Source organism: Cetorhinus maximus, chromosome 5 (assembly GCF_964194155.1).
Source record: "Cetorhinus maximus chromosome 5, sCetMax3.hap1.1, whole genome shotgun sequence".
In the NCBI taxonomy this organism is placed as follows: domain Eukaryota; kingdom Metazoa; phylum Chordata; class Chondrichthyes; order Lamniformes; family Cetorhinidae; genus Cetorhinus; species Cetorhinus maximus.
The window spans coordinates 170,133,303-170,152,206 of record NC_135883.1 but is presented as its reverse complement, the minus strand read 5'-3'; the positions used below and the strand labels follow the sequence as shown (position 1 = coordinate 170,152,206).

Sequence of the window (18,904 nt, the reverse complement as noted above, 5' to 3'; positions counted from 1 at the left end):
GCCAAAGCTCCTTCCAAAACCATGACGTCTACTGTCTAGAAGAACAAGGGCAGCAGATGTATGGGAACACTGCCATTTGCAAGTTCCCCTCCAAGTCACAAGCCATACTGATTTGGAACTTTATTGCCATTCCTTCACTGTTGCTGGGTCAAAACCCTAGGACTCTCTCCCTTACAGCAATGTGGGTGGTGGCATAGTGGCATTGTTACTGGACTAGTATTCCAGAGACCCAGGGTAATGCTCTGGGCATCTAGGTTCAAATCCCACCACCATACCAGATGATGAAATTTGAATCCAATAAAAATCTGGAATTAAAAGTCTGATGATGACCACAAAACTGTTGCTGATTGTCATAAAAACCCATCTGGCTCACTAATGTCCTTTATGGAAGGAAATATACCACCCTTACCTGGTCTGGCCTACATGTGACTCCAGACTCTCATTGCTATGGTTGACCACTAAATGCCCTCTGTACAATTAGGGCTGACTGATAAATATAGTCCTTGAACTTTTAATAAAAGAAGCCAACGGAAAGAAAACCGTTGAACGAACAAAATTTCCTGTTTTTAAATTTTTACTGTAACAAACCAACATAACAAATCAATTCAAACATTAATTCACAGATATGGAGATTTCAAATAAAAAAGATGGACTTTGCTTTAAATCATCGATACAACAAAGCAAATTTCATCTTTTTTATTTGAAGCTTGCTTACGTAGTTTCAAGCACTCACGTTATTTCCTGCACAAATGTGGCATCACGTTTAAACTCAGTCTTTCTAACTCAGCCTTTATTTTGTGGGATCTCTTATTTGCCATCCAATCACTTCAGCTCCGGCTTCACATTCACCAGCAGCCATATTCCATCCAAATTCCCTGTATAGATTTACCAGTGACTGGTCAGATGTCTACAAACATGCTCTCAATTGGTTCACAACAGTTCTGATGGCACAGAATCCTCAGAGTCTCCAATTTCTGAGACCTTTAAATAATCTGGTTCGCTTTGGCATCTCTTCAGCAGTAGCATTTGATATTGTCCAATTTACAGTGCCCCTCTCTCTCTTCAGTCTTCTCTCCTTTCCAACTATATAAACACACAGTATCACACCCTCTGTTCTATCCCCAAAGACCTGCTTCAACACCAGGATCTGTTGAAAGATTAACAAACAGGAAAATGTTCCATTCGGATAGAGCCTTACTCATTTTCCTGTTGTATGGATTTTCACTGCACTGAACTGCTAGACAGGAAAAAATAAACCTGACCCCAATGCAATTAGCTTTCTATTCATTCTTTACTTCTTAGCTTTTCATCCCCATGGCAACCCAAAGTCACATGGTCATTTCTTGGACCCTAATGATGTCATAATCAGGAAACCAAGAAACCATCTTTCAAAGTGTTGCCCAGCACGTTGCATTCTTAAAGGTACATTGCACAAAATAAAATATAGGTTTTTCACAGTATATGGTCATCATATTTTCCCACCTCAAAAGCAAAAAGCCTGAAGGATTTTTTTCAGATTCCTTGCAGTATACAACACAGTTTAGCATTATAGGGGAATTTTCCATTCTGGAGCCTATGGCTGGCACGTGGGTAAGTCAATGTGATTCCTGCTGGGTGGCGGGGCAGGTGAAAACATACGAATATATTAATTAGGAGCAGGAGTAGGCCATTAAGCCTCTCGAGCCTGCTCCGCCTTTCATTAAAATCATGGCTCATCTGAATGTAACTCTACCACACATTCCTGCCTACCCCAATTAACATTTCAACCCCTTATTAATCAAGAAGGTATCTAGCTCTGCCTTAAAAATATTCAAAGACTCTGCTTCCACCGCCTTTTGAGGAAGAGAGTTCCAAAGACTCTCAACCCTCTGAGAAAAAAAATTATCCTCATCTCCGTCTTAAATGAGCGTCCCCTTATTTTTAAACAGTGGCCCCTTAGTCTAGATTCTCCTACAAGAGGAAACATCCTCTCCACATCCACCCTGTCAAGACCCCTCAGGAACTTAAAGGTTTCAATTAAGTTGCCTCTTACTCATCAAAATTCCAGTGGATACAAGCCTAACTTGTCCAGCCTTTCCTCATACGACAACCCGCCCATTCCTGGTATTAGCCTAATCTTCTCTAAACTGCATCTAACACATTTACATCAAATAAAGAGAGCAGTACAGCACACAATACACCAGATGTGGTCTCACCAATGCCCTGTATAACTGAAGGATAACCTCCATACTTTTGTAATCAATCCTCCTCACAATAAATGATAATATTTCTGATCTGGTTTGAGGGCATCCCCCGCCCCCCATGGGTGTACAATCCCTCAACACCTTCATCCCCCATCAGGATGGTCTGAGGGCTCTCCGCTTCTTCCTTGAACAGAGGCATGAACAATCCCCATCCACGACCACTCTCCTCCATCTGGATGAACTTGTTCTCTCACTGAACAATTTCTCCTCAAATTTGTCTCACTTCCTCCAAATAAAAGGTGTGGCTATGGGTACCCGCATGGGCCCCAGTTAAGCCTGTCTCTTTATGGGGTATGTGAAACATTCCTTGTTCCAGTCCTACTCAGGCCCACAATTCTTTTTTCGGTACATCGATGACTGTTTCAGTGACGCTCAATGCTCTCGTCTGGACCTGGAAAAATTTATCAATGTTGCTTCCAATTTCCACCCCTCCATCACCTTCACATAGTCCATCTCTGACACTTCCCTTCCCTTCTTTGACCTCCCTGTCTCAATTCCTGGTGACAGACTGTCCACCAATATTCATTACAAGCCCACCAACTCCCACAGCTACCTCGACTACAGCTCCTCACACCTTGCTTCCTGTAAGGACTCCATCCCATTCTCTCAGTTCCATCGCCTCCGTCGCATCTGTTCTGATGATGCCACTTTCCAAAACTGCACTTCTGACATGTCTTCCTTCTTCCTTAACCGAGGTTTCCCACCCACTGTGGTTAACAGGGCCCTCAACCGTTTCTGACCAATCTCCTGCACCTCTGACCTCACACCTTCCCCTCCCTCCCAGAACCATGATAGGGTCCCCTTTGTCCTCACTTTTCACCCCACCAGCCTCCGCATTCAAAGGATCATCCTCTGCCATTTCCACCCACTCCAGCATGATGCCACCATCAAACACATCTTCCCTTTACCCCCTCGTTGGCATCCAAAGGGACCATTCCCTCTGGGACAACCTGATCCACTCCTCCATCACCCCCAACACCTCACCCCCCTTCCACGGCGCCTTCCCATGTAATCACAGAAGGTGCAACACCTGCCCCTTTATCTTCACCCTCCTCACCGTCCAAGGACCTGAACACTCCTTTCAGGTGAAGCAGCACTTCACTTGCACCTCCCTCAATTTGGTCTACTGAATTCGCTGCTCAAAATGTGGTCTCCTCTACATTGGAGAGACCAAACGCAGACTGGGTAACCGCTTTGCGGAACATTTTCGGTCTGTCTGCAAGCATGACCCAGACCTTCCTGTCGCTTGCCATTTCAACACCCCATCCTGCTCTCATGCCCACATGTCAGTCCTTGGCCTCCTGCAATGTTTCAGTGAAGCCCAATGCAAACTGGAGGAACAGCACCTCATCTTCAGATTACAGCCTTCTGGACTTAGCACTGAGTTCAACAACTTCAGAACATGAACTCTCTCCTCCATCCTCACCCCTTTTTTAATCCCATTTTTTCAATATTCATTTTTATTTTTTTAATTTTGTTTTTTATCTATTTATTTTTATTTTTTAATTTTTATTCATTGTTTTATCCCCACCTTTTGGCCAGGATTTTCCCCTCAGCGATTTTGGGGTGGGGCCCACTCGCCAAGTGGAAAATGATGCAGGATGATGTCGGGAGGAATCCCCGATGTCATCCCGGGCCATTTAAATTTTTAGGAAGGCGGGCAGACAGTGAAATCAACTGTCCGCTCGCCGACCTGTCAATAGCCAATTGAGGCCATTGACAGGCTAATTAAGATAATTAAAGACCTGCCCGTCCAAGCTTAAGGCTGGCGGGCAGACCAGAAGACCCAGCGGGCTCCAGATTATTCATGAAACTTCATCCACTGGCGGGATGAAGTTTCATGTCCGTTTTTGAAAAATGTAATAAATTTTATGTGTTTATCATTAACATGTCCCATCTTGTATGACATTGTCACATGAGGGGGACATGTTAATAATTTTAATATTTATCTATTTTTAGACGACTTACTTTTCACGAATCTCCCTGATACAGGTCTTTACCTCAGGGAGCAGTGCACTCTTTCGCGCACTTTGACAGATGGGGAATCCCTCCACCCCCCGCACAGGAAGCGCATAGTAGATGGCGGGGGTCAACTGTCCACCCGCTGCCGAGCCGGTGGGGCCCACACGCCATCCAAGGGCAAAATTCTGCCCTTTATCCTATTTTCGATCCTTTCCCCCCCCTCCATCTCCTACCCCTACCCCACCCCTACAAGGGCCATCTGTCACTTGTTCATGCTGTTCTTTCTAGAATACTTACCCTTGTCCTGCCATTATTATATTCTGCTCTCTGACCTTAATGCCACCACTAGCACCTCCTTTAGCCAGTACCACTACCATTAACACCCCTTTGTCCTTTTGTTCATGACATCTTTGCCAATCTCTCCTTTGCGTCCACTTATCGCTGGCCTTCTATCCAGCTTCACCTGCTCCACCCCCCTTAAACAGTTTAAATTGCATCACATTTTTACTTCTCTTTAGCGCTGAAGAAGAGTCATATGGACTCAAAACCTTAACTCCGTCTGCTGTCCACAGATGCTGTTAGACCTGTTGAGTTTTTCCAGCATTTTCTGTTTCGCTTCAGATTTCCAGCATCCACAGTATTTTGCTTTTACCTTAATGATAATATCCTATTAACTTTCCTAATTACCTGCTGTATCTGCATACTAATCTTTTGTGATTCATACACTAGGACACCCAGACTTCTCTGAATCTCAGAACTCCTCAATCTCTCACCATTTCGATAATAAGGTTCTTTTTTATTCTTCCTGCCAAAATGAACAAGTTCACATCCTACATTATACTCCATTTGCCAGATCTTTTCCCACTCACTTCACCTATCTATGTCATTTCGTAGCCTCCTTACGTTCTCTTCACAATTTACTTTCCTACCTATCTTTGTCATCAGCAAATTTAGCCACCATTCCTTCGGTCCCTTCATCCAAGTCATTTATATAAATTGTAAAGAGTTGAGGCCCCAGCACTGATCTCTGTGGCACACCAATTGTCATTTCCTGCCAACCAGAAATATGCCCATTTATGCCAACCCTGTTTCCTGTTAGCTAGCCAATGTTCTAACCATGCCAATATGTTACCCCCTACACCATGAGCTTTTATATTCTGCAATTACCTTTGATGTGGCATTTTATCAAATACCTTCTGGAAATCTAAGTACAGCACATCCACTGGTTCCCCTTTATCCACAGCATATGCGACTCCTTCAAAGAACTCAATAAATTTGGTTAAACATGATTTCTCTTTTAGTAAACCATGTTGACTCTGCCGGATTGCCTTGAATTTTTCTAAGTGCCCTGCTATAACGTCTTTAATAATAGCTTCTAACATTATCCCTATGACAGATGTTAAGCTACCTGGCCTATACTTTTCTGCTTCCTTTCTCCCTCCTTTTTTGAATTAAGGAGTTATATTTGCTATTTTCCAATCTAATTAAGCCTTCCCCGAATGCAGGGAATATTGGAAAATTAAAACCAGTGCATCAACTACCTCACTAGCCACTTCTTTCAATACCTTAGGGTAAAGTCCATCCGGACCTGGAGATTTGTCAGCCCGCAGCCCCAGCAATTTGCTCAATACCACTTCCCTGGTGATTGTAATTTTCCCGAGTTTCTCCGTCCCTTCCATTTCCTGATTTACAGCTTTTTCTGGGATGTTACTTGTGTCCTTTATAGTGAAAACCAAAGAAAATTACCTGTTTAATTCATCTGCCATTTCCCTACTTTCCATTATCAATTCCCCAGGTGCACCCTCAACAGGACCAGCGCTCACTTTGTTAACTCTTTTTTTACTTAAATATCTATAGAACCTCTTACTACACATCTTTTCCTGGGATGAAGGGTTGACTTATCAAGAAAGGTTGTATAGGTTAGGCCTTTATTCATTAGACATCAGAAGAATGAGGGGTGATCTTACTGAAATGTACAAGATTCTGAAGGGGCTTGACAGGGTAGATGTTGAGAAGATGTTTCCACTAGTGGGGGAATCTCAAACTAGGGGACAAAGTTACAGAATAAGGGGACACTTATTTAAAACTGAGATGCAAAGGAATTTCTTCTCTCAGAGGGTAGTGACTGTCTGGAATTCTCTACTCCAGAAAGTTGTGGAGGCTAGATCACTGAAAGTATTTAAAGAGGAGGTAGATAGATTTTTGAAATATTGGGGAGTTGAGGGCTATGAGGAGCTGGCACGAAAGAAGAGTTGAGGCCTGGAGCAGATCAGGCATGATCTTATTGAATGGCGAGGGAGGCTTGAGGGGACAAATGGCCTATTCCTGCTCTTATTTCTTATGTTCTTATGTTTATATTACCAGCCAGCTTTCTCTCACATTCTAAATTTTCCCTCCTCCTTAATCTTTTTGTCATTCTTTGCTGTTGTTGATATTCCTTCCAATCTTCTGACCTTCCACCTGCCTTTGCGTAATTATATGCTTTTTCTTTAAGTTTGATGCTGTCTTTAACTTTGTTAATTAATCATAGATGGTGCGCTCTCCCCTTTGAATTTTTCTTTCTCATTGGAATGTGCCTATTCTCTGTATTCTGATATATTCCTTTAAATGTCTGCTGCTGAACTTCTATTGACCTGTCCCTTAACCTCATTTGCAAGTTCAATTTAGCTAGGTCTGCTTTCATGCCCTCCTAATGGCCCTTGTTTAAGTTTAAAATACTACTCTTAGACGCACTCGTTTGTTCCTCAAAATGAATGTAAAATTAAATCATATGATGATTGCTGCTACCGAGGGGTGCCTTCATTGGAGGTTATCAATGAATCCTATCTCGTTGTTCAATACCAGGTCTAGGTGTTTATTATAGACCCCCAGATAGTCAGCGGGAAATTGAGGAGCAAATATGTGCACAATTTGCAGAGGTGTGTAAAAACAATAACAATAGGGTAATTATATTAGGTGATTTCAACTTTCCCAACATTAATTGGGATAGACATAGAGTTCAGGGCTTGGATGGAGTGGATTTCTTGAAATGTATACAGGAGAGCTTTTTAGGTCAATATGTAGAGGGTCCAACAAGGGATGGCGCAGTGCTGGACCTAATTCTGGGGAATGAAGCCGGACAGGTGGCTGAGGTGGTGGTGGGGGAGCATTTCAATGATAGCGACCACAACATGGTACAGTTTAAGTTTGTTATGGACAAAGAAATAGACAAGTTGCAAAAAAATGTTTTGGACTGGGGGAGAGTGGATATTAGTAAAATAAGGCAGGATCTGGCCAAGGTATACTGGGAACAGCTACTTGTGGGGAAATCTACAGAGGAACAGTGGGGGGTGTTCAAAAAGGAAATGGGGAGGGTACAGGCTCAACATGTTCCCTCTAAGGTGATAGGAAGGAGAGAACCATGGATGACCAGAGATATTCAGGTTACGATGAGAAGGAAAAGAGAGGTTTTTAGCAGTTACAAGGGAAGTAAATCAGCGAAGGCATAAGTGGAGTACGAAAGTGCAGGGCAGAGCTTAAAAAAGCAATTAGGAGAGCAAAGAGGGGATATGAGAAAGCTCTGGCTGGTAAAAGTATGGAAAATCCCAAGATATACTATAAATATATCAATGGGAAGAGGATAACCAGGGAAAGAGTAGGGCCCATAAGGGACCAAGGGGGCAATCTATGGGTGGAGCCAAATGACATCGTTAGAATGTTGAATGAATACTTCACATCCGTATTCAACCAAGAGAATGAGGATGAAGGTATGGAACTCGTGGAGAGAGACTATGAGGTTCTTAAGCAAATTGATATAGGGAGTGACAAGGTATTGGAGGTGTTGGCAGGCTTAAAAGTGGAAGAATCTCCAGGTCCAGATGATTTGTGTCCCAGGCTGATGAGGGAGGCAAGGGAGGAGATCGCAGGGGCTCTGACCTAAATTTTTAATTCCTCTCTGGCCACGGGGGAGGTGCCAGAGGACTGGGGAACAGCTAATGTGGTTCCGCTATTTAAGAAGGGTTGTAGAAAGAAGCCAGGGAACAACAGGCCAGTGAGTCTCACGTCAGTGGTAGGGAAACTTTTGGAGAAAATTCTGAAGGAGAGAATCTATCTTCACTTGGAGAGGCAAGGTTTGATCAGGGATAGTCAGCATGGCTTTGTCAGAGGGAGGTCATGCCTAACAAATTTGATTGAATTTTTTGAGGAGATGACCAGGTGTGTAAATGAGGGTAGTGCAGTTGATGTAGTTTATATGGTTTTCAGAAAAGCCTTTGACAAGGTCCCAAATGGGAGACTTATAAAGAAGGCAAATGCACATGGGATACAGGGTAATTTGATAAGGTGGATTCAAAATTGGCTTAGTTGTAGGAGACAGAGGGCGATGACAGAAGGCTGCTTTAGTGACTGGAAGCCAGTGTCCAGTGGCATACCACAGGGATCTGTGCTGGGTCCCCTATTATTTGTCATTTATATAAATGATATTGATGACTATGTGGGGGGTAGGATTAGTAAGTTTGCGGATGACACAACAATTGGCCGGGTGGTTAACAGTGAGGTTGAGTGTCTTGGGCTACAGGAAGATATAGTCGGGATGGTCAAATGGACAGATAAGTGGCAGATGGAATTTAACCCTGAAAAGTGTGAGGTGATACACTTTGGAAGGAGTAATTTGACAAGGAAGTATTCAATGAATGGCATGACACTAGGAAGTTCTGAGGAACAAAGGGACCTTGGCATGATTGTCCATAGATCTCTGAAGGCGGAGGGGCATGTTAGTGGGGTGGTGAAAAAGGCATATGGGACACTTGCCTTTATCAATCGAGGCATAGATTACAAAAGTAAGGAGGTCACTTTGGAGTTGTATAGAACTTTGGCGAGGCCACAGCTGGAGTACTGTGTGCAGTTCTGGTCACCACATTATAGGAAGGATATGATTGCACTGGAGGGGCTGCAGAGGAGATTCACTAGAATGTTGCCTGGGATGAAACATTTAAGTTATGAAGAGAGGTTGGATAGACTTGGGTTGTTTTTGTTGGAGCAGAGAAGACTGAGGGGCAACCTGATCGAGGTGTACAAGGTTATGAGGGGCATGGACAGGGTGGATAGGGAGCAGATGTTCCCCTTAGTTGAAGGGTCAGTCATGAGGGGACATAAGTTCAAGGTAAGGGGCAGGAGGTGTAGGGGGGATGTGAGGAAAAACATTTTTACCCAGAGGGTGGTGATGGTCTGGAATGCGCTGCCTGGGAGGGTGGTGGAGGCAGGTTGCCTCACATCCTTTAAAAAGTATCTGGATGAGCACTTGGCAAGTCATAACATTCAAGGCTATGGGCCAAGTGCTGGTAAATGGGATTAGGTAGGTAGGTCGGGCGTTTCTCACGTGTCGGTGTAGACTCGATGGGCCAAAGGTCCTCTTATGCACTGTGTGATTCTGTGAAGGCAGCGCTTCATAAGTAATTTTGAAAGTGTTGAACCTGTAGTAATGTGGGGGGTTGTTATATAGTGAAACAGGACATGTGAAAGTTTAGTCTCCAATGACCCTCCTGATAATTTTTTCATCCCAACTTTATAAGTTTGTACTCTTGGCCAATCTGTTAGAAGACTGATGATACAGTGCTGTCTTTATGTGTTTTACACCATTTAGGCTCACAAATCTTTGAAATTCAGCACTAGTAAATGCAGTACCATTGTCTGAGAAAATGCCTTCTAGCAATCCATGTACAGAAAAACTTTGTTGTAACCTTTCTATAGTCGCACCTGACATTGGCAATCTAACTTTGTACACATCTAACCATTTGGAATGTGTATCAATTATTAGTAGAAACATGGTGTCTAGAAATGGACCTACATAATCTATATCCAGTCTCACCCAGGGTCGACCAGGCCATTCCCATGGGTGCAGTGGGGCTATAATAGGCAAATTCTGTAGTTCCTGGCACTGGAAACCGTGTTTAACCATTTTTTCTATAACACTGTCTATCCCTGGCCACCAGATATAACTCCTTGCAAGCATTTTCATTTGGAAATTCCATAATAGTATACCATCCTGACTACTCAATTCATTTCTTCGGGTGAAGAATGGCTTCATTTCTTCAGGGACTGGTTCCTGGGACCATCCTTTCAATACTTGTTCTCATACACTAGACAAGACTGGATCACGGTTCGTCCAGTTTCTTAATTGCCTTTTGCAGACTGGCGAAGAACCCAGGAAATTCATCGCTAATACGATCTCTTGGGCCATTGGAGCATGCTCAGTGCTCTCCTGCAAAGGCAGGCGACTTAGGGCTATATGCATCCCTGGTCTGGAATGTATACTCATATGCTGATTAAATCAAACGGCATCTTTGTATTCTTGTGGAAGCTATGGGAGGGATAGCTTTTTCTATGCTAAACAGACCCAAGAGCAATTTGTGATCAGATACTATAGTAAAGTGTTGGCCATGTACATACTGATGGAACTTTGTAACTCCAAAAATAATCAATAATCTTTCTTTCTCGATTTGTGAATAACCCTTCTCGGCCATAGAGAAGGTTCTGGCTGCATAGAGTATTGGCCTTTCTGAACTGTTATCTATCTTGTGAGGTAGTATTGCTTCCACAGCATAGGGGGATGCATCACAAGTTAGCACCAATTCCTTTGTGGAGTCGTAGTATACTAACAAGTTCGAAGAGTGCAAGAGCTGTTTAACTTTCGTGAAGGCTTCTTCTTGAAGTGACTTCCAAAACCAACATTGGATTTTCTTTAATAATGAGTGGAGAGGGACTAGGACTGTTGATAATTTGGGTAGGAATCAACCATAATAATTTACAATACCCAATAATGACTTAAGCTCTGAGACATTTGTAGGTGAGGGTGTCTACTTAATAGCTTTAACTTTTTCTTCTACTGGGTGCAACCCATGGGCATCCACCCGGTGGCCCAAGTGAACAACTTCACTTGGCTGAAAAGTACACTTTTCTTTTTTCAGCACCCCTGCTTCCAAGAATCATTTTAAGACTTCTTCCAAGTAAGCCAAGTGTTCTGCTTCTGTTAACCCAGTAGTCAGGACATCGTCCAGGTAGACCATGACTTGAGGCAGTTTTTTCCTGCAAGCTCTCCATCATCCTCTGGAAAATCGTGCAGGCCAAAGAAACACCGAAAGGCAGACGCATGTATTGATACAACACATTGTGCATATTTATGGTTACAAATCCTCTGGATATGACTCATATCTAATTTAATATCTCTCTCCTGCTAATTTGGCATCCAGATCCTCGATCTTGGGGAGAGGGTATTTGTCGAACTTGGCAGCCTTGTTTACTGTTAACTTGTAATCCTCACAGATATGGATGGTCTGATCTGGTTTCAAGGCAGGGATTATGGGTGCTACCCGTTTTGAAAATTGAACCGGCTGAATAATATCCAGCTTCTCAAAATGGCTTAATTTGGTGTCAACCCTCTCTCTCTCAGGGCATAAGGCACAGGCCTGGCTTTAAAAAAACGAGGAGTTGCTTCAGAGTCAACATAGATCTTAGCCTTGACAACCCTTGACTCTCCCCAGTTCCTCTCAAAAAATCTTGTCATATTTCTTTGGCAGTTCTGGCAGTCCTCCAGCTCTCAGCTGGAAAATTTCAGACCAATTAAGTTAACTTCTTTTAACCAATCATGACCTAAACGGTTTGGTCCTTCACCTTCCACTATAATCACAGGGGGCTGTGTTGTCTCATGCTTGAACAGGTACAGAGGTAATACCTTTCACTTGTATGGCTTCAGTACATGTTTTCAATTTGGCTGAAGTCTGCTCCATATTCAATTGTTAAGTACCCTTGTTTAAATATTTGAATGTGTGCTCCCTCACTACAGTGGTTGATGCACCGGTATCCATTTCAATAATCAAAGGTTTTCCATTGACCTGCAGAGTGACAGTGATTGGCTCTGTTTTCCCTACTTTCACATTAAGTGGAGAATAAACATCAGAATTAGTGGTTTCTGGTTCTTCCATGTACTTCGAACAGTTTAGTTTGCTGCCTGGGGGTCTGTCTCTGGGAAGAGTGTCCTGCAGTCAGTTCTTGTTGAAAATAACAAGAGTGACATCACAAGACAGTGTGAGAGAGCAGCAGGGAGATCAGAACCAGCGCGAGTGCGGGGAAGCTTCAAAAAGTGACATCAGCACAAAGGTAAGAGCTGATTGGTGAGTAGTGGGTAAGTGTTTTTCTCCAGTTTTTTTTCTCCAGTTTAAAATAGATTAAGCTGAGGAAAGGTAAGGGTTCTAGTTTTTATTTAAAGTACATAAATAGTTTAACTTTTTTTTACTGTATTTAACTTAAAGTAAGGGTTTTTTTTCAACTAGAGGCATGGCAGGGCAGCTCAGTCCCGTGTTATCACAGAATCACTGAATCTCACAGTGCAGGAGAGGCCCTTTGGCCCATCGGGTCTGCACCGACACATGAGAAACACCTGACCTCCCTACTTAATCCCATTTACCAGCACTTGGCCCATATCCTTGAATGTTATGACATGCCAAATGCTCATCCAGGCATTTTTTAAAGGAACAAAAATAAAAATAGGTGGAAAAACTCAACAGGTCTGACAGCATCTGCGGAGAGGAATACTGTTAACGTTTTGAGTCCGTATGACTCTTCATCAGAACTGAGGAAAAATAGAAATGAGGTGAAATATAAGCTGGTTGAGGGGGGGTGGGGCAGGTAGAGCTGGATAGAGGGCCAGTGATGGGTGGAGGCAAAGAAGAGATTGCCAAAGATGTCATAGATAAAAGGACAAAGGGATGTTGACGGTAGTGATATTAGCTAAGAAATGTGCTAATGGTGACATTAAGGGTAGAAAGCAGGACGAGCAAGTGACAGATAGCCCTAGTGAGGGTGGGTTTGGGGGAAGGGATCGAAATAGGCTAAAAGGTGGAGATGAAACAATGGATGGGAATACATTTAAAAATAATGGAAATAGATGGGAAAAGAAAAATATATTTAAAAAATATAAATAATTAGAAAAAGGGGGAATCGGAAAGGGAATGGGGATGGAGGAGAGAGTTCATGATCTGAAGTTGTTGAACTCAATATTAAGTCTGGCAGGCTGTAAAGTGCCTAGTCGGAAGATGAGGTGCTGTTCCTCCAGTTTGCGTTGAGCTTCACTGGAACATTGCAGCGGGCCAAGGACAGACATGTGGGCATGAGAGCAAGGTGGTGTGTTGAAATGGCAAGTGACAGGTAGGTCTGGGTCATGCTTGCGGACAGACCGAAGGTGTTCCGCAAAGCGGTCACCCAGTCTGCGTTTGGTCTCTCCAATGTAGAGGAGACCGCGTTGGGAGCAGTGAATGCTGCTTCACTTGAAAGGAGTGTTTCGGCCCTTGGATGGTGAGGAGTGTGGAAGTAAAGGGGCAGGTGTTGCACCTTCTGCAGTTGCATGGGAAGATGCCATGGGAGGGGGTTGAGGTGCAGGGGGTGATGGAGGAGTGGACCAGGGTGTCCCGGAGGGAACGATCCCTGCAGAATGCCGCTGGGGGGGTGAAGGGAAGATGTGTTTGGTGGTGGCATCACACTGGAGTTGGTGGAAATGGTGGAGGACGATCCTTTGAATGTGGAGGCTGGTGGGGTGATAAGTGAGGACAAGGGGGACCCTATCATGGTTCTGGGAGGGAGAGAAAGGTGTGAGGGCGGATGCGCGGGAGATGGGCTGGACACGGTTGAGGGCCCTGTCAACCACCGTGGGTGGAAAACCTTGGTTAAAGAAGAAGGAGGACATGTCAGAGGAGCTGTTTTGGAAAGATTTAAAGGATGTGAGGCAACCCGCCTCCGCCACCCTCCCAGGCAGCGCATTCCAGACCGTCACCACCCTCTGGGTAAAAAAGTTTTTCCTCACATCCCCCCTAAACCTTCTGCCCCTCACCTTGAACTTCTGTTATGTACCACCTGCAACATGTGGGAAGTCCTAGATGCTCCTTGCGCTCTGACCGACCACGTGTGCAGGAAGTGCCACCAGCTGCAGCTACTTGAGCTCCGAGTTTTGGAGCTTGAGCGGCAGCTGGAGGCACTGAGGTGCATCCGCGAGCCTGAGAACTTCATGGTTAGCACGTTTTTAGACGTGGCCACCCCACAGTTTATGGAAGTGCAGAGAGAAAGGGAATGGGTGACCATCAGTCAGAAGAAAGGTGTCAGGCAGGTATTCAGGAAATCCCCAGGGTGCTTATCGCTCAAAAACAGTTTTTCTGTGTTGGAAAATGGTGAGATTGATGGTTCCTCTGGGGAATGCAGCCACGCTCATGGCACTGCGAGTGGCTCAGCTGCACAGGGTGGGAGAAAAAAGAGGGGAAGAGCAAAAGTGGCAGGAGACTCCATAGTAAGGGCGATAGACAGGCGTTTCTGCGGCCGTAGACGTGACTTCAAGGTGGTATGTTTCCTCCCTGGTGCCAGAGTCAAGGATGTCACTGAATGGATGCAGGGCATTCTAAAGGGGGAGGGCAAACAGACAGAGATCATGGTACATATTGGTACCAACGCCATAGGCAGAAAGAGGGATGAGGTCCTATTGCAAGCAGAATTTAGGGAGCTAGGAAACATTAAAAAACAGGACCTCAAAGGTAGTAATCTCTGGATCACTTCCAGTGCCACGCGCTGGTGAGTATAGAAAGAGGAGGTTAGTCTAGATGAATGTGTGGCTGGAGAGATGGGGCAGGAGGGAGGGCTTTAGATTTATGGGACATTGGGACCATTTCTGGGGGTGGCTGGACCTGTATAAGGTGGCCGGGTTGCACCTGAACCGGAATGAGACCAACATCCTTGCGGGGAGGTTTGCAAGTGCTGTTGGGGAGGGCTTAAGCTAACTTGGCAGGGGGCTGGGCTCCTGAGAGGAGGTTCAGCATGAGGAAATGCACAGCTAAAATTAGAGGAGAGAGCAAGAGAGCCTGGAAGGCATAGAAATGATAGGCCAGTTAATGCATAAGGGAGTTTGGCAAAGTTGAATGGTATTTATTTTAATGCAAGGAGTCTGACGAATAAGGCAGATGAGCTGAGGGCACAAATTAACACATGGAAGTATGATGTCATTGATATCACAGAGACATTGTTAAGAGAAAGGCAGGATTGGCAGCTCAATATTCCAGGATATAAGGTCCTCAGGCGAGACAAGGAAGCAGGTAAAAGAGAAGGGGGTGTTGCAATATTGATCAATGAACCAATTACAGCAGTAAGGAGGGATGAGATCTTAGAAAGCTCCTCAAATGAAGCTATATGGATAGAACTGAAAAACAAAAAAGGAGCAATCGCATTGCTGGGAGTGTACTATAGGCACGCAAACAGTTAGAGAGAAATAGAAGAGCAGACATGCCGGCAAATTTCAGAGAAGTGTAAAAATAATAGGGTAGTAATAGTGGGGGATTTCAACTTCCCCAGCGTTAACTGGGTTAGTAAGATCAGATATGATTTGGCCATAGTGGACTGAGAGCAGCTACGTTTAGGTAAATCTGCGTCAGAGCAGTGGGACTCATTCAAGAAGGAAATAGGGAGAGTACAGGGCCAACATCTTCCAGTAAAGACAAATGGTGGGTCCAACAAACCCAGGGAACCCTGGATGTTAAGGGATATACAGAATGGGATAAAGAAAAAAGGGAAGCTTATGTCAGATACCGAGAGCTCAAAACAGCAGAAGCCCTAGAGAAGTATAGAATCTGTAGGGAGAGCTTAAAAAGGAAATTAGGAGAGCAAAAAGGGGGCATGATAAAACATTGGCAGGTAAAATAAAGGAAAATCCAAAGTTATTTTACAAGTACATTAAGAGCAAGAAGATAACTAGGGAAAGAGTAGGGCCCATTAAGGACCATAGTAGTAATTTGTGTGTGTAGCCGGAAGACGTTGGTAGTGTTCTAAATGAATACTTTGTGTCAGTGTTCAGTTGTATAGATGAGGGCGATGCATTTGATGCAGTCTACTTGGACTTCAGCAAGGCTTTTGATAAGGTCCCACATAGGAGACTGATAACGAAGGTAAAAGCCCATGGGATCCAAGGCAATTTGGCAAATTGGGTCCAGAATTGGCTGAGTGGCAGGAAGCAGAGGGTGATGGTCAAGGGGTGTTTTTGTGACTGGATGCCCGTATCTAGTGGGGTTCCACAGGGATCAGTGTTGGGTCCCTTGCTTTTTGTGGTATATATAAATGATTTAGACTTGGATGTAGGAGGGTTGATCAGTAACTTTGCGGATGACATGAAAATTGATGTGGTGGTAAATAGTGAGGAGGAAAGCCTTAGATTATAGGAGGATGTAGACAGGCTGGTCAGATGGTCTGATCAGTGGCAAATGGAATTTAATCCAGATAAGTGAGAGGTGATGCACTTAGGCAGGACAAACAAGGCACAAGAATACACGATGAATGGTAGGACCCTGGGAAGTACCAAGGATCAGAGAGACCTTGGTGTGCATGTCCACCGGTCCCTTAAAGTAGCGGGACAGGTAGATAATGTGGTTAAGAAGTCATATGGGATACTTACCTTTATTAGCCGAGGCATAGAATATAAGAGCGTGGAGGTTATGCTGGAACTGTATAAAACGCTGGTTAGGCCACAGCTAGAGTATTGTGTGCAGTTCTGGAATCCGCATTATAGGAAGGATGTGATTGCACTAGAGAGAGTGCAGAGGAGATTTACCAGGATGTTGCCTGGGCTGGAGAGTTTTAGTTATGAGCAGAGATTGGATAGATTGGGGGTATTTTCCCTGGAGCAGAGGAGATTGAGGGGAGACATGATTGAGGTGTATAAAGCTATGAGGGGCATAGATAGGGCAGGCAGGAAGGAACGTTTCTCCTTGGTGGAGGGATCAATTACCAGGTGTCATAGATTTAAGGTAACAGGCAGGAGTTTAGAGGGGACGTGAGGAAGAATTTTTTCATCCAGAGGGTGGTTGGAATCTGGAACTCACTGCATGAAAGGGTGGTAGAGGCAGAAACCCTCATAACATTTAGGAAGTATTTGGATGTGCATTTGCAATGTCATGACATACAAGGCGATGGGTCTAGTGCTGGAAAATTGGATTAGAATAGTTAGGTACTTGTTTGACCAGCGCAGACTCGATGGGCCTAAGGGCCTTTTTCTGTGCTGTAGACCTCTATGACTCAATCTTGCTTTATATTGCTTCAGTATGTGCCCTCTTTTATGACAAAAATGACACTCCACTTCTTTGAAACGGCAAGTTTCAGTGATATGGTTACTTCCACATTAGGTAATAATTCATTTTCAGATTTGCTGTTGACCTGTCTCCTGCGTATTTTGTAAATTTTTGGGTAGCAGGGACTGTCTCCTGCTTCGCAGCTGACTTCCTGGTTTTCACACTATGCCCAATGGTCTGTTCCCACAACCACTGGAAAGCAGTGCTATTTTGTACACCCTCTAAGGCCTTTGAATCCCACTTGGCACTTTCCCTCACAAGCGCTATTTCCAATGTTCTTTTAAAATCGATATTTACTTCAGCTAATAACTGTCATTGAATGGCATCATCATGCACACAGCAGACCAAACGATCCCTTCACATATTGTTTAGGGTCTCCCAGAATTCACAAGGTTATGTCAGCTGTTTAAACTTCTCTACGTTTATTGCTATCATCTCCCCAGGAGCTCTCAAATTAAATTTGAAGATCTTCATGATTATGGAGGGTTTTTATATTCATTCATGGGATGTGTGCTTTGCTGGCTGGGCCAGCATTTATTTCCCATCCCTATTTGCCCTTGAGAAGGTGGTGGTGAGCTGCCTTCTTGAACCACTGCAGTCCATGTGGTGTAGGTACACCCACAGTGCTATTAGGAAGGGAGTTCCAATGTTGAAAATGACCCTTTACAAGGTCCACCAATTTGCTGAAGGTCATTGAATCGAGAGTGTTCGGAGCTGTCAAACTACAGATTAAATTATAAGCTTTACTCCCACAGAAGCTTAGGAGAATTGCATTCCTTTTTTCCTCCACCGTTATTTTGTTTGCTTGGCAAAGGAAACTGAGGGTTCCTATATATTAACTCCAATCCTCTGTGGATGAGTCGAAGGAGTCGACCCTGCCAAAAAGTGTCAAACCTGGTGTGCATATTTTCCCTTTCTTCTGTTTAAAACAGAACACTCACATTTACTGGGCGAGGGACAGCACCGGAACCAATTTATCCTCGTCTCCAGTTGTTATAGACTTGATTTTCCCAGATAGGTTTCTCATAAGAAACAGTGAAATTTATTTACAGGGCTTCAGCAGCAGTCACATGCTTCCATCAAGATCCACAAGTAGACAAAAACTCCACCCCTAAGGTTCCCTGTGCTTTGGGCTGATTCGTTCACACTGTCACGTCATACTACACAGTATAATAAGTCTTAAAGCTATAGCAAATACATTCCTTAAAGCTACAGTTACTACACAGGGATCAACCTTGGTTCAATGAAGAGTGCAGGAGAGCATGCCAGGAGCAGCTCCTGGCATACCTAAAAATGAGGTGTCAGCCTGGTGAAGCTACAACACAGGACTACTTGCCTGCCAAACAGCATAAGCAGCAAGTGATAGACAGAGCTAAGCGATCCCACAACCAATGGATCAGATCCAAGCTCTGCAACCCTGGCACATCCAGTCGTGAATGTTGGTGGACAATTAAAGAACTGACTGGAGGAGGAGGCTCCACAAATATCCTCATCCTCAATGATGGAAGACCCCAACATATCAGTGCAAAAGATAAGGCTGAAGCATTTGCAACAATCTTCAGTCAGAAGTGC

The 18,904-nt window shown here is 44.1% G+C and overlaps 1 protein-coding gene across 1 annotated transcript in view; it reads left to right on the top strand.

The window, feature by feature from the left end:
- The window catches only part of LOC144681152 (dynein axonemal heavy chain 8-like), a 1,929,890-nt gene that overhangs the window by 930,972 nt on the left and 980,014 nt on the right, over positions 1-18,904 (top strand). The window lies entirely within an intron of this gene.